This window comes from Rhipicephalus sanguineus, chromosome 9 (genome assembly GCF_013339695.2).
Source record: "Rhipicephalus sanguineus isolate Rsan-2018 chromosome 9, BIME_Rsan_1.4, whole genome shotgun sequence".
In the NCBI taxonomy this organism is placed as follows: Eukaryota; Metazoa; Arthropoda; class Arachnida; order Ixodida; family Ixodidae; genus Rhipicephalus; species Rhipicephalus sanguineus.
The window spans coordinates 120,660,345-120,675,369 of record NC_051184.2 but is presented as its reverse complement, the minus strand read 5'-3'; positions in this window follow the sequence as shown (position 1 = coordinate 120,675,369).

Genomic DNA, 15,025 nt, shown 5'->3' with positions numbered 1-15,025 from the left:
ACTCATAGCCCTAGAGTCTAGGACTTCGCATGTAATGTTTATTCCATTGTTATGCAAACGGATAGCCCACTGCCACCACGATTAATGCTGCCCCTAAAACGACGCCTGTAAAGGGCTTTTTCGATGCAGTTCTGAGCACTGGCTGGATCCATGGTAGAATACTTGACTGCCAGACAGAATGCCAGGGGTCAATTCCAGTTTGAAACATAATTTTTATTCTTTGTGTAGATATAATTTTTCGCTCACTGGTTTAGCTGCCCACGCCACCACCAGATTTCCTGCCACGCAGGTTCTTCAACACTATCACATTAAGAGTTACAGAATGTGTCACTGCCATTACTGGGTTGATGCAGACTGTGAATAGCTTGTGACTCATAACCACATTCTATGGGCTGTGGTATACGAGTGTGCGTCACACATGACTGAGGGAAAGGGTTTCATGACGCATGCGACAAGCATATCACGCTATTCATGTCATGACCTGTTATAGTGTTCGTCATACACTGTCCTCCCATGCAAATTTTGGTTTGTGTCAAGCATAGCTTGGCAAAAAAGTGGAGCTCACTCAGACTCACTCAAGAAATATATCTTGTGCTTAGGGCTCACTCAGACTCAAACTCTCCAAAATTTTTCGCAAACCGCACTCGCTCCAGCTCAGACTTGCCAAAATGTTACTCGCCCGTACTCAGTCAGACTCATGGCTTGATCGGAGTATGAGCCAGTCTGAGTCGGCTTATGAGTGAGTTCATAGACAGATACGATCAAAGTGCTTTTGGTTCGCTAAAAAATGATCTGCATTTGGAGATATCAGTTTTCGTGTGCACGACGAATAGAAACCACCCAACAGACAAAATGAACTGGCCACTGTGCACTAGCACGGACATCCGAGCTATAGCCAACACCACTGGCCTAACCAAGCCTACAAATGCAAACGAAAGGTCAACAGCACAAGAGAAAAAAGTCTTGTATCCTCACAAGATGACAGCACTTGCTGGGCTAAAAAAAAGAAACAGTTGGAAAACTAACGTGTTTTTCAAACCCACAACAGTGCTGTATATTTATGTCACTGATTCTGAAAGGGTTAAACCATGGCAAGGTTAAATCACTGCTCGCAACTGGGCAACTTTAGCCGAGCCTCTAGCCAAGCCAGTTTTCACGTGATGTGTTGTAGCTTAACGCCATTTTGGCATTGTTTTCCTGTGCTGGTCAGCTGCAGACCGCAACTGCTCAGACAGTGGCCTCCAGAAAATGAGCAAGTTTCACTGAGCGACAGAATGAAGATCCTTAACAGAGCTGTGTGACAAGGAAAGCAGGCGGATGTCGCAGGAACAATGGGACTGTCAAAGCAGGCCAAGAATTCAACTGCGAAGAGCAAAGGAATTGCTACAGGCAAGTCTCGCAGAAAATTCGTCCAATGCGCTTCAGGCTCCGTGACGCAGCATACCTAAAAGTTGATTCAGGACTTCTGATGTGGCTCCAAGATGCATAAGCTTACAACATTCCAATGAACGGAGAATTGTTGAGGAAGTAAGTGGAATAACTAGCTAAGGTCCCCAGACACAGTGGTGTCACAATCATCCAAAGATTGCTGTAACTTGCGAGGCGAGGGATGGAGTGAAATTCTTGCAAACCTGAGGTGAATGCGACAACACCAGTGTGGATGCTGTGCCAGAGCGGAAAGCAAATTAGCTTCCGATGCTTCTTGTGAGGCACAAGGATAAAGGTGTGCTTATTGCCGATAAAAGTGGACTTCATTTTAGGTGAAACCTCGCACACTCCTTCAGGCAACCACTGTCACAGAAGTGCTCCAAGAAGGGTTCGACCAGGTTACTTCGTTGCGTTATGGACGGCACATGAAAAAAAACTGCTGTTACTGGGAAGTACAAGCAGCCTCCCACCTAGCAGCACATAAATGGGACAGTTGACTGCACTGCCAACACAAAGGCATGGATAAACAAAAACCTTTTAAAGGGACACTAAAGAGCAAAACGTTTTTTCTCGCATTAGTAAAGTAGTCTTCCACGATACCAAAAACGCCACGCTTGCTGCGAGAAGACGCTTAATAAGTGAGAAAACGCGCAAGAATAAAATACAGGTGGCGACGCCACCTTGGAATTCCCGCACCATTTGCCGTGACGTCACATATTTTTGACGGTGCCTGCTTGGGCCTACGTAGTTCCTAATCGGTTAAATCGAAGTACATTGTCCTCTGAGGGGGCCAGAGACTTGACATAACGAGTTTGTGGAAATTTCGTCGAGCCAGTGGCGCCAAAATACGTTGAATGCTCTTTGAAACCTTTTACGTCACGAATTACAAAGTTCGGTGCAAAATTTAAAAATGACACTTTGAACTTGGTTTTCTCCTCTAATAATAAACCTATGGTGGTGAAATAAACTACACAAGAGTTCTCCGAGCACACTTTATTAATCTAAACCAATTCATTCTCTCTCTTTAGTGTCCCTTTAAACACCTGGCTGCTGTACTTTGGTAGGCAAGAGATGACGCAGAAGCTAGTGCTCTTCTTTTGAACGGGTACTCAAGTCACAGGAATCTAGCCTATCTAGAAGCAATTAAGCTGGCTTACTTTCCCCAAATACGACATCAGTACTCCTGCCAAATGATCAAGCTATCGTGCCCTCTGTGAAAGCTACCTACCGCATACACCTTGAGTGCCTGTAGCCAAACTCTTCGACATGCAAAGGAATCGGGAATTCAAAAGAATTCCTATCAAAGTGTTGGCAGGCATCTTGAAAAAGCTGAAATAGGTGTTAAAGGACCCCTGACAGCAAAATTTTTGTTTGAGACTTTTTTACAGCAATTTGTAGCTTTGTGTCTGGTAATCCTGATATTCAATCAGAAATGCTACAACAGTATCATATAATTAATCCTGGCATAGTTAATTGTGACCATTTTAGCGCCACTTTGAAATGGCTGCCTAAAATCGTAAGCAACTATAGATGGATACAACTTGAGAAGATAGGAGAAACTCCACCCAGACGACTGAAGCGCGGCAGCCGATCGCCTCTGCGACTAAAGAAACAGTCCTGCTCATGCACGCGCGGATGTTCTCCGAAGGCGGAGCCACTGGCCGTCCTGCTCATGACGTCAGTCCCGAGTGCGCCCACATGGTGCAGGCTTGTGTTCATCCGCCTTTGAGGAGGAAATGCCACTGACTTCTAAAGTTGTATCTGGCTCTAGTGCCTGACCGTGGGGGAGCACCTAAGGTCACGTGTGCCCAAGCTGTGGTGACATTCGAAAGTGCAGTTTTCAAATCGGCGCTTCGCACACGGTAAGGAATGAAACAATGTGGTTGCTTTGGTATGAGTTATGCCTGTTAAGTGTGTGCCCCCTCACGAAAAAGAAAAGCATTCCTGGCCTAAGCAGCCATAACTGCCTTGAGAGCAGCCCGACAACAAAGCGAGAGGAGTGAGTAAAAAAGGCCCATGCCGGCTGCCAGTCATGGTATTGTGTACGCCCTGCAAATATCCTGTGGCATCGACTATACTCGCTTCACTAGTGGAACGTCACAAAGAGTGGCAATGTCGCGAGGCGCTGCCAAGTAATATGAGCACTCACGCTTACTCTAAAACCAAATTAAAATACCTTAAAGGCAATGTACACCACCTAATAATTGGTCACAAGTGCCCATGTATACAGGACAATCAAACAACACAAACATGTCGAAGTTTCAGTTTTGATGTCAGGGGTTCTTTGATAAGAACTGCTTGAGAAGGCCGGTTTCAGGAAAGACAACAACCCTGACAGCGAGGAATTGTTCGACCTGAATGATGAGCCGTAGGACCAGTCAGTGTGGCTTTGATTCAAGGAGGTATTCAAGCAGAGAGCTTCCCTGACTTAGTCACAATTGACAATCATGTTGTCAACGCCGAGCAACAGACAGACAAGGAGGTGCGAGCCATGGCTGTAGATCGTGGTAAGCTTTCATTCGATGGCTATCAAGAAAATGAGCCACCTGCAGTACAGGTAACTTCAGTGCAAGTGATAGACCATAATAAAGAAGTGAAGGAGTAATTTCAGCAGCAGGAAGACTGGCTGTCGCGTTTTCAGTGTTGCCACTGTGAAATACAGCGCAGCGACTGCATCTGCTCAGAAAGTGACCCGCAATCTCTTATCACTAAGTCCAGGACTTCAGGTCACTCACAGACCAATTATCTTTGCTCGTGTGTTGCCATTTGACGCTGAATCATTGCAACCCGCACAGGTTATGATCCCATAGAATTTATTGTGCCCATGAAGGCGTGGGTACAAGCAGCAGCACACCACACGAACTTCTCCCACCAAACTTGGAAGTCACATGCATCACTTTGTGGACCTTTACTTTTTTTTTTAAAGCACAGACTTTAGCAGTGTTCTGGTAAAACACAAATGTTCTTTGTGAATGAGGAACTGAGGGTCTTGGTTTCTGTTATTAAAGCCACATGAAGCTGACAGACAAAGCAAACATAAGCATTTGGGAAAATCGTGACTGGCAATTTTATATTTTATTCCTCACATTTGACACCAGTGAATTTTTGCAACAAACTGAAAAGAAGTGTTGCACTTATGAAGCAATGAAAAAAAAAAAGTAAGTAAGCCCACCTTTCATAGCAAATTGATACAAATGTTAGGTGCCACTTTTATTTACTCGTATTGATGTAAACCACCTCATTACTTGTCACAGAACTATTAAACGTCGCTGCACATTATATCTGATGCAGCTGGCAAGTCACGCAAACCCTGTCTAGCGTACTGACCTACCACACAGAACTGCCACATGCTGCAATGGGCCGTGCTGCACATAATTACCGTGCTGAGGTCACAGCAGATTCCAGTAGTTGGCAGAGTTTTAGATGTACAGAAAAGATGTAGTTTTGCAAAAGGGTGCTACACGTGCTCTGCTATGCGCATGCACCATTTGGCTCACACTGTCGATCCACTGCCCAAGTTTGGCATGTGAGCAGATAAAATTAGCCTTAGTGACAAGCATGTATATTGTAGCACGTGGCTCATACTACTAGTCTCTTAGAGGGAAAACATAGCACAAGGTGGTGAGCATGATCAGAATTGAAAATATTAAGGCAGCAGCACAGGGAAGATGGTGACACAAGAATGTGTGCCAGCTTACTGCCAGGGAAGATTTGACTAAAGAAAGAACAGCATAAAAAAGCATTCTCCTCGTTCTTGTGTACTGAGGTTCACTGTGCTACCACAGCGTAGGGCAAAATTCTTAAAAGATGAAATTTTTTTTCCTTGCTATTTGGGACGTGTATCCATTTGTGTATATTTTGTGTACTCGTTCTTTCTGAGAAAGTCGCTTTTTCTGGCAGAAGAACATTTTTAGAAAAATAGTGCATTTAGATTTTGATTAAACTTCTACACTTAAAAGAACGCAACTTTTTTTAAGAAAATATACACACATTAAGGTGATACCTCTTTTAGTTACTTAGAAAACGGTTCTTCAACTTGTTAAAAGATGCACAGGAAATATAGAGCTTACCCTGCGCCCTTAATATGAGAACCCAGCCAGCGCATGAACTCATGATCAGTAAAATTTGAAGAACACTAGGCCGAAGCGTGGTGGTGCATTGCGACACCACTTTTTCGCACCAATCACAAGGGTCAAAATGTACCGTTTGACCACAGTGAACACCAAAAGAGTCAGTTACGTTTGTTTTTCAGGTTCTTCACTGTTCACATCGAATGCACACGGCATTCTTCACTGCACTGTCGAAATTGTTACACCGAAATTTCTTGCGCGAGAGGCTCACTAATTTTGTGGCACTTTTGTAAACGATCCCCGAGACAGAGGCAGGAACATAGGCTGTTGTCATCTAACTGTGCGTTTACGCAAGTTGCAAGTTACGATTACGCAAGTTGCACATGAAATCCCTCAATAGAGCGCCCTACTGTGTACCCTCCGCTCGACATAACAAAGATCGATCACTCGGATGAAATAAATTCCGATCGCACGTACGCGACTGATGGCTTAGCCGCAACTGTTCGCCCTACTAACTAGCCGAACACTCGCACACAATGGTGACCAGTTCATTAAGATGCACGTGAACAACAAGAAAACACTCGTAGGGAAGAACAATGACTTATACTCACAAGTTAACGTCAGCCGAGTTGCTGTTGCTGATGCGCCGGACGAATTTCCCGGAGTTCCCGGATGACAAAAGCAGGGTTGCCAGGTCTTCGTGAAGAAAGGTCGCCGAAATATCAGAATATCCCGACATGTAGCCAGAGGAGTATCCACACATAACAAAAGCAAAGAGGCCTTCAAGTCTCTCTAACAAAGTGCTATTTAGCCGCATTTAGCAGTCAGAAGAAAGGCTGCGATGGTGCAATCAACCAGCAAAATCAAACCCGCTTGTCGCTCAGCTGGGCGAGTTGGTATGATGGCACAGGGCAGCAACCGAACGGCGCGCTGACTCTCAAATAGAATTTTATAAAAATAACACGAAATTAAAACGTTTCATATAGCGCCAGCTGACAAAACAAGCGAACCACGAATGTGCTAAATACAGGTGTCACAGGGCTCTTTTGATAGCGGTGGGATCAAGACGGTCTAGATCGGCGCGTCGGGATTACTGATTACCAGAACGTGATTTGACTGGCGTCTGCACCAAACACAACCCGGATTTATTTTGGACCGTGTAGCAGCGACCATTGTCGATCGCAATAAAGAAATTCGATCCGGATTGGCCCGATCACGATCAAGACACCGTTACAAAGAATGTTCAACAAAAAGAAAACGCAGGCAATCGAAGCAGTCACGTGTAAATCAAGACTGGTGGCGCGAGAATGCAGCATATATTTTGTTTCATCATGCTGAAGCTCCGGATGTTTGACTTACGCAGCTGCAGTCATCTTGAACTCGACATATGTGTTAAAAGCCATGAGAACGACGGTCGTATAAAGAGGCGAACAATCTGCTAAGGCGTTGTTATCAGGTGTAAACAACAACGACCAAGCATCCACGGTTTAAGGAACGCGCATGTCCATAACAGCCCACCTACTCACGCCCGCAGCCTTCTCTGTTAGCTTAGCCTTAACAAGATTACGTTTTTTTGACAGCTTAACCGATGAGGAAGACCCTGGATATGTGCAAGACAGGCCCGTAGCCATGGAGGAATTTTTTTCGGGGGGAGGGGGGGGGGGGACTTGCTGAAAACGTTGACTATCTGAGAAAAACACCAATTTTTATTGTTTACTTTTGGTAAAAACACATACTTCACCAAATTCCCCCTCCGCGGCTACGGGCCTGGTGCAAGATATGTCAGATTACTACTGTGTTTTTAGGCTTGACAATTAACCCAGCTGCTGCTTTTCGTTGCAACGTTCTTGCGCACTACATCATCACCGTTTTATCCATTTTACCGCGGTGTCATATTGTCATTACCAAATCAAAATTAACTTAGTATGAAATATGGTTCCTGAGAAAAAGACAGAGAAAAATACAAATTTGGACGGTTTGGCGGGACCAAAGAACTGATAAATTGTATTGGAAGGAGGGTTTTGGGCTGCAGTTAAAAAAAATTTTTTTGAGGCAGCCATCTCAAATATATAGATTTTCAGATTTTTCACTGACTTTCACCTGCAGCCCAACGTGTTCTGTGTGTTGGTGTTGCTCTGCAAATGGTTCTGAAGCCTAAACCAGGAGGCTGACGGCCTGGCAGCAACACCAATTGAGCCATATAGTTGAAACAAGCAACCATGCCCGATCATTACTCAGTGCACCTCACATTCTCGTGATGTCACAGCCAAACTACATGGTGCAACAATTTTCTCCCAAATTGGTCTCGTACGGTCCTACCATCAAATCCTTGTGACTCCAGAAGACATCCTGAACATGCTGATAGTGACACGTACCCTTCTGTCTGTTTGAGTTCCTTCATGCCATTCGGCACGAGAAACTCCAGATGGACATTTCAGCGTTTTACACAGCCTCGACGTCTTTCATGCTACCTCAACAACTCACTCCTTGCAAGCAGTTCATCAAATGAGCCCAATTCACATCTGCAATCTGTGATCCAGCATCTGGCCAAGCCTGGAACATTTGTCAACATAGATGTATTTGGCATCAACAAGCTTACCTTTCCTGGCCATTTCATCTCGTCTCGGCGTCTCCAGTATTAAACCACACCCACAGAGTCATGGCTGTTGAAAAGTTCCCATCTCTGAATACTAATTTGTCAGCTCTGCGAGTCCCTTTGTCTTGTGAACTACTACCACCATTTTGTACCTTGGCACTGGGCCATTCTACATCCTCTCCACTTCCTGCCGTTGATACACAGAAGTGCTGCTATTGAGCTCCCCTGGACCAAGCACGCCCGAGCAGCCTTTCAGGGATCGAGAGACACCTTGGTGACACCATGGATCCCCTAACATCAAATGAGAGTTCCACGTACTATGCATCATCATTGACATCTTGGATGCAGCTTTAGGTGCTGGATGTGCTTCAACAACTCATCTAAGAAGTGCAGGCACCCAATCGCTTCCTTTTCCTGAAAAATTGACAACCACTGAGATTACAGCACTTTTGGGTGAAGACTGAAGCAGCAGTAGAATATTTTCATCATTACATGTGTAAGGAAGTGAGTTCTTTGTCATGAAATACATGAGTCCACATCTCATGTATGCCATTAAAGTTCCTCAATCGCAACGGTGGTGTCCACACTACCCGCAAACTGCAGCAGATGTCGTACATATCAAAATTCAGTACAGACATTAGTCACACCAAGGGAGCTGACAACATTGTCACTGATGCCCTGACACGTTGCCCAACTAATGCTGTCACCTGTCTCAGAGTAATAGACCTCGAAAAAGTGGCAACTGCTTGACACGATGACAAGGAATTCTGGCACGTACAAGAATTATAAGCTTCAACGTTGCTAGAATTTCAGTGGTTTCCTTTGCCAGGAACAGAAGACGCTTGTTGTGACACATGTTGTGACACAAGCCTTGATCATTTATGCCCACTTGCAATCATCATTAAGAATTCACACCACTAGAGAATCTTTCACACCCAAGTATCTGGGCAATCCAAAAGTTTTTCACGGTAGATTTCATATGACGTAGCATCACGTGGGTGTTCCACCAGCAGACTCGTGAGTGTTGATCGCTTTGCAGCACTTCAAGATTCAGTCACACTGTGACATTCTTGGATATGTTTGCAGGCCCAAACACTTGATTCAACCACATTTTTGTGGACCTCATCGTGCCATTGCCACCCTACCAAAGCCAAACTTGTTGGCTCGTGTTGACTGCATGTTTCAAGCGTTGCATGGAATATATTCCGACTCCAGACATTACAGCTGCAACTGTTGCTCCTGCTTTTGTCAGCCGCTGGCTGTGTCACTTTAAATTGGCATGTCGTCCTCCATCAAAACAGAGACAGAAAGCCAAATTGAGCCTATAATATTCGACCACGACCTACCACCCAATGAGCAATGGAGTGGAACATATACGCATGACATTCAAGGCAGACATATTGGCTGAAGCACTGTAAAACCTGTTTACAGCATGACTGTAGGTCTGCCCAGTTATTAAGTTCTTTGAGACTGACCAACACCAAGCCCATATTCCTGCTGGTGACTACACATCTCGTATACATGACATCATGAAGCTCTGACCTACAGCGACAGTGCACAGGAAGAATGACACATATGTGAGCAGTGAACTTGAGTGCCGCACATATCTTAAAATGATGCAGGATGAAAACCGTCCGTCATCTCCCACGAAACACGAAACCTCTATACAACGTTTTATAGAGGCTTATAGAGGTTTTAAACATTTCAAATACATTTTATAGAGGTTTTGTGTTTCATGGGCTGTGACATGCTGCGCTCACTTCACAAAACTTTTCTTTTGAGTAACCTTTACTCAAATATGTCATGGAAACAAAACAGATGTTTCACTATTATGTGTATGTCATCATTAGTACACAAATGGCCTGAAAGAGTGAAAATATCCTACTTCATAGAATCACTAACATTCTGGAGGGAGGTATGGTTAAAACTGCACGTTCACCTGTTTTGAGTAAAGCCAGTAAAAAAATCTTTACGGCATCAGCTCTTCAAGATTCTGGAAAATCTTTCTTTCTGTATTTCGTTTATGCACCACATTTGGTATCTTGAAATAATCATTTGGGTGTGAGAAAAAATGCCTAACCCACAATTGTGTTTGTGACACTTTTGTTATGATAGCTATAAAAATTATTGAATCATTGCTTTAAGTTATATCTCATACCATTCAGTAAATCTATGTTGTGGAGGGGTTTGCAAATGTGCTAGCTCTTGAGTGCCACAATAAGAGTGAAGAAGTTATTTTAATTTGCTGTGGCCTTCAGTGGCACTCTTTCAGCGGCTTTGAAAAGAAAGTGCAACTTTGTGTTTTCTGTGAGCTTGATCCCTGCAACCAGTTCTCACACAAAGAAGGTTCAGGCACTACATTTTTTATCAGTCGGCATAAAAGATGGCATGCTCACACACCTTGAGCTTTGTTTTAGTTGTATACTTCAACAAGCTCATGGTCCTAAGTCGGGCTCGTCTTCCCAACTGACCCACATCATAAGCACTGAAGGTAAAGCCACATTTGAAAAAATGAAAGATTAAGATGATACTTGTGCCCATGAACAGCAAAAAGCAGTGTTTAAGCATTTTGTCCTTGATATCTTATAATGTGACAAATGCTGTGAAGCCTGCCACATGTCAGACGTACAGTACTCCAAACAATTTCAGAGGCATTTTTGGTCACACAGCAACTCTGAAACTGGTTTAGCACAGCTATAGAAGCCAAAAAGCTTACTGTGTGCACAGCATATTCACATGTAGTAGCTCTTCCTCTACTTGCTGATGGGAAAATTCACTAGTATGAGGTCTCTTCGACTTCACTGTTGCCTTAATTGCTCAAGTGCTGCTCAATTGGTTCTTTCTCACGTTAACTCCAGCACACTACAATAATGCTATGCAGATTCCCAGAAGCCTTAGTACAACAAACTAAGTTTGTTGCTGACAGCTATATTCATGGTTTCAAATATTGCTAGCACTCTTTCAAGAGAGGATAGTGTTGTTACTTCTCATATCTAAAAACTTATTTACAGCAAGGAACAGCATTAGGTAGTAACAAAGGCTGTATAAATCGATGAATGTGCAAGCCAAGTCTGAGAGTGACTATACAAGAGAGCACATTGATCTTCATTCAGCAAGTCAGCATCTAAGCCTCACTTTACTGAAGCAAGCTGGCTCTTTCCACACATGTGGAAAGATAGCATGAACACAGTATAAATATTTCTATATAAAAGACGTACAATGTCATTGGAGGACCATTTTAGTGCTTTATTTCTAGCACATTGTGCTGCAATAAGAAAGTAAGTGCTGCAATAATGAAAAGCCTTCTGAAAGCTTGCGCGCATACTTTATTGTTTTCTTAATTTATTAGACTTTCGCGCCTTTTGCTTAGTGCAAAAACATTAGAATATCAACGTGAGTATAATGGAAGGGACATATGCGAAAGCCAGTCAGAAATGACCATGGAGGCTATTGCTTGTTTATTCGAAAAATACTGTGTGTGTGCGCTCCCGCCAATGTCCTCTTTCTTGTTAAATTACAACACACTCCCAGCCATGATGAACATGGTGAGCTTAGAGCGGGGAGTCTGGCGAGACAGTGTTATAAGCATGGAAGCCAAAAAAATTGAACCACCTTACGATGAGGTGGTTCAAGCTGGGCGGGGTAACCTTGTTTCACCACTTGGTGAGGGACGGCAGTTTGTCAGCAGAACCTTATGTTGGTCGAGGTTTCGGGAATGATGAGTTAGAGTCAGTGGCGTTAGGTGTTCAGGATTCCTTGCGGCATCCACTCTAGCATGGATTCGTGGTTGGTGGTTAACGTGTTCAACTTGTGGCGATGCAGTCTGCAGTCATGTCTCGTCCACTTGGCTTCAGCATTCTTGAGGGCACATTCAAGAGATGTACCGAAGCCATTGTTGAAGATCCTAGCACGTTTCTTCTGTCAGTGCATGGAATATGAGCCAGATATGCGTCATGGCTTTCTTGTCCATCGGTACTTCCAGCATTTGCGTACACTCCTAACGTTCTCGTGCAACAAAGGCGTTAAAGGTATGTTTTTGTGACATATTTCAGTGTTGTGCCTGAACTGCTGAAGTGGCCGTCAGGCTCTTCTTTTTGTTGTGGTGTTTTTGTTGTGGGGAGTGGTAGGGTAGGGATGAGGAGAGAGGTAGAGGGCGGGGACAAGGTTCTCTTTCCCCTTTTGTGTAATGGTAACCGAAGCAACTTGCTAAAGGAGGGGGGCGACAGGCACTGCAGGCATGGGAGGGGGGGCTGATACAGGCTTTGAGGGGGCGATCGCCCCTACGCCCCCCCTCTGGATCCGCCACTGGCTGTAGCATACGTCAGCTATATGGTATAGCTGATATGTCATTTGGGTTAAACTATCCAATGAAAATGCTAGCGCTTTTTTACTGTAACATGTAAAGGAAATACTTTTATTTAACTTCACCTCCAACCGTATATCCTGTTAGTATCCCGTGATTCACCCATGGAATCATTCTTGTAAAGCGTGTTTATATTAACCAGAGATTTTTTTAATAACGCTATTATATTTGAGAAATCGAACTCACACTTTGTTGTCAGTATCTTCTACCCAATCGTGTACATAAATAAATAACGGTAGCTGATTGGGGATTCTTTACATTGCACTTCAAAGGCCAGAATAATAAACATTTTCGGCACGTCAGAATAGTCACCCATATCATGTCAGAAAGCATCATCTACAGTGTCTTTTGAAACCAAAAACAGCTTTTCTTTGTTTCTACTCACTGGAAGGGTTTCAGATTTCAGAGCTGATTTTTGGGAGAGTGCACTATGCTTATCTGTCAAGCAATTGAATTGCTTAATTGACATATTTACCTTTGAAATATGATATTTCAAGGATAAATCTCAAGGGGGGGAGGCACTTGGAAGGGGTGTCGAGCCTGAATACAAGGGGGGTAGGACCCCCCTGACCTCTCTATGATTTACGCCACTGGCCTGGTTATGCAACTGGCCTTAACTACAAAGTGCCTATCCGGCATATTTGTGTCTTCTGTGGCTCATAAATTAAACTGTCTCTCTAATAACATCGGCCATTTTAAAATTTACTAATACAGATGAGCTCAATATGTTATCTGTACTATGAAAGTAAAGGTGAAAATGGTTGTTGCATGCAGTTCAACAAATTAAGTCTTGCGGGAAACATGTTCCTGTACTATATATGAATATGAAGACCCCATGAGGACTTTATGTGTGCATAGCAGCATATATTATATCACAAAGATATAAGGACAATACGGCAAAAGTGATATGCGCCTGCAGCTACTTTGGCTTGCACCAACATGCTCCTCATCCTTGCTTCTAGTTCTGCTTGACTCGATTAGAAGCTTCTGGAGGCACGCAGTACAGAATTGCAGAGAGATGTGATAATCAAGTAAACAAGTTAATGAGCACAAAAATCCTTTTTGCTCATCTACACTGAGTCTGGAGGAAGGGAACTAGAAAGATAAGGATAGGATCGAAATATTGAGACACTGAAAGAGAGAAATTTAAACAGAGCACATGCCCAAATTCACTGCTGCTCACAGCACAGGCAACAATCTCCAGTGCTGTCAACAGTCACTTATGCCAGCTTGTTGGTTGCAGTAACTGCAACAAACATAGCTTTCGAGATTTAATCATAAACATATCCCTTTCAGTGCGGTGAACTGCAACAATCGTAGCTTTCGAGATTTAATCATAAACATTTCCCTTTCAGTGAGGTGGACAAGGCCTGGCACCATGCCAAGTGATTATCCCGATTTTTTGGGAGACTCGATCCCGCGAATTCTGACGAATATCCTTCAAATTGTATGGGTACATCCACAAATCTCCCGAAAAACAGCGAGCCTTCGCCCCACCACGAAACGAAAGAATAATAACAATGGATAGCAGCTAGGTCTAAAATAAAACTTTCCGCTCTTGATCGAGGCAACAGCTTTCCGTTGATTTAAAAGGAAAGGGGGGGGGGGCGTTACTGGCTCTGTCTTTAATCAAAGTGGTTTTGTTGCCGCATGCACGCGTTTTTTTCCTTTTTTTTGTTATTTACGGTTCGGCGTGTTATGTTCAATGTAAGAACACGTACGAACTCACGGAAGCGTTTTTTTTTTTTTCGCATCGTGCTGCGCGGGCCGTGCCTACCACGTAGGCTGCTGTTTTGGGCAGAGTAGGGTGTAAACAACCTATTCTAAGAAAAGAAAACACGAAAGAAAAGGTAGCAGGCCGAGATTCGAACTCGCTACGATGCGGCGCGTACACAAGGTGCTGGACGCCCACGCACTCCTCCACACCGCGCTACACGCATTTCAAGGTGTTGAAGTTGACTTCTGTGGTCGTGGCGTCAACATACTATGTGGGCATACGTGTCAGATTACGGCAACCGCACGTATTAAACGATTCAATCACAACAACGCTCTAACTCGATCAACTGCATAACCCTCACTTCGCACACGTCGAGCACCTACAAGTGGGAAGCCGTTAACCGGTACTGCGCTGTGAACAACGCGAGACAGCCTAATCGATCGCGGTGATAGCAAAGCAGGACACACGATACGATACAATTTGCGTCCGATCCGACGTCCAGCGCGCCGTTACGGTCGTACGGCAGCCGGATCCTCGGTTGCTTCGTACTGAAGCACCGGATCGGACGCCTGGCAGGTGATAAAATGGGTAAATTTTTCTCAGTTAATAGTCTTGCGCTAGCTCAACCAACGATCATGCATATCTACGAGCTGTGTATGATTTAATGACCAAAATATGTTTATGTTGTGTCCGGCACATTACGCTCTCGGACTTCAAAAATCGGCGTGTGAAGTGGGACCACCGAAGAGCACCAAACAGCAGTCGGCGCAGAAATTGGCTCATAACGGACCGATGTTATACCGACGAAGTTGACTTTTAGCCGACGTCGGCAATATCGTTCGAACGACGGG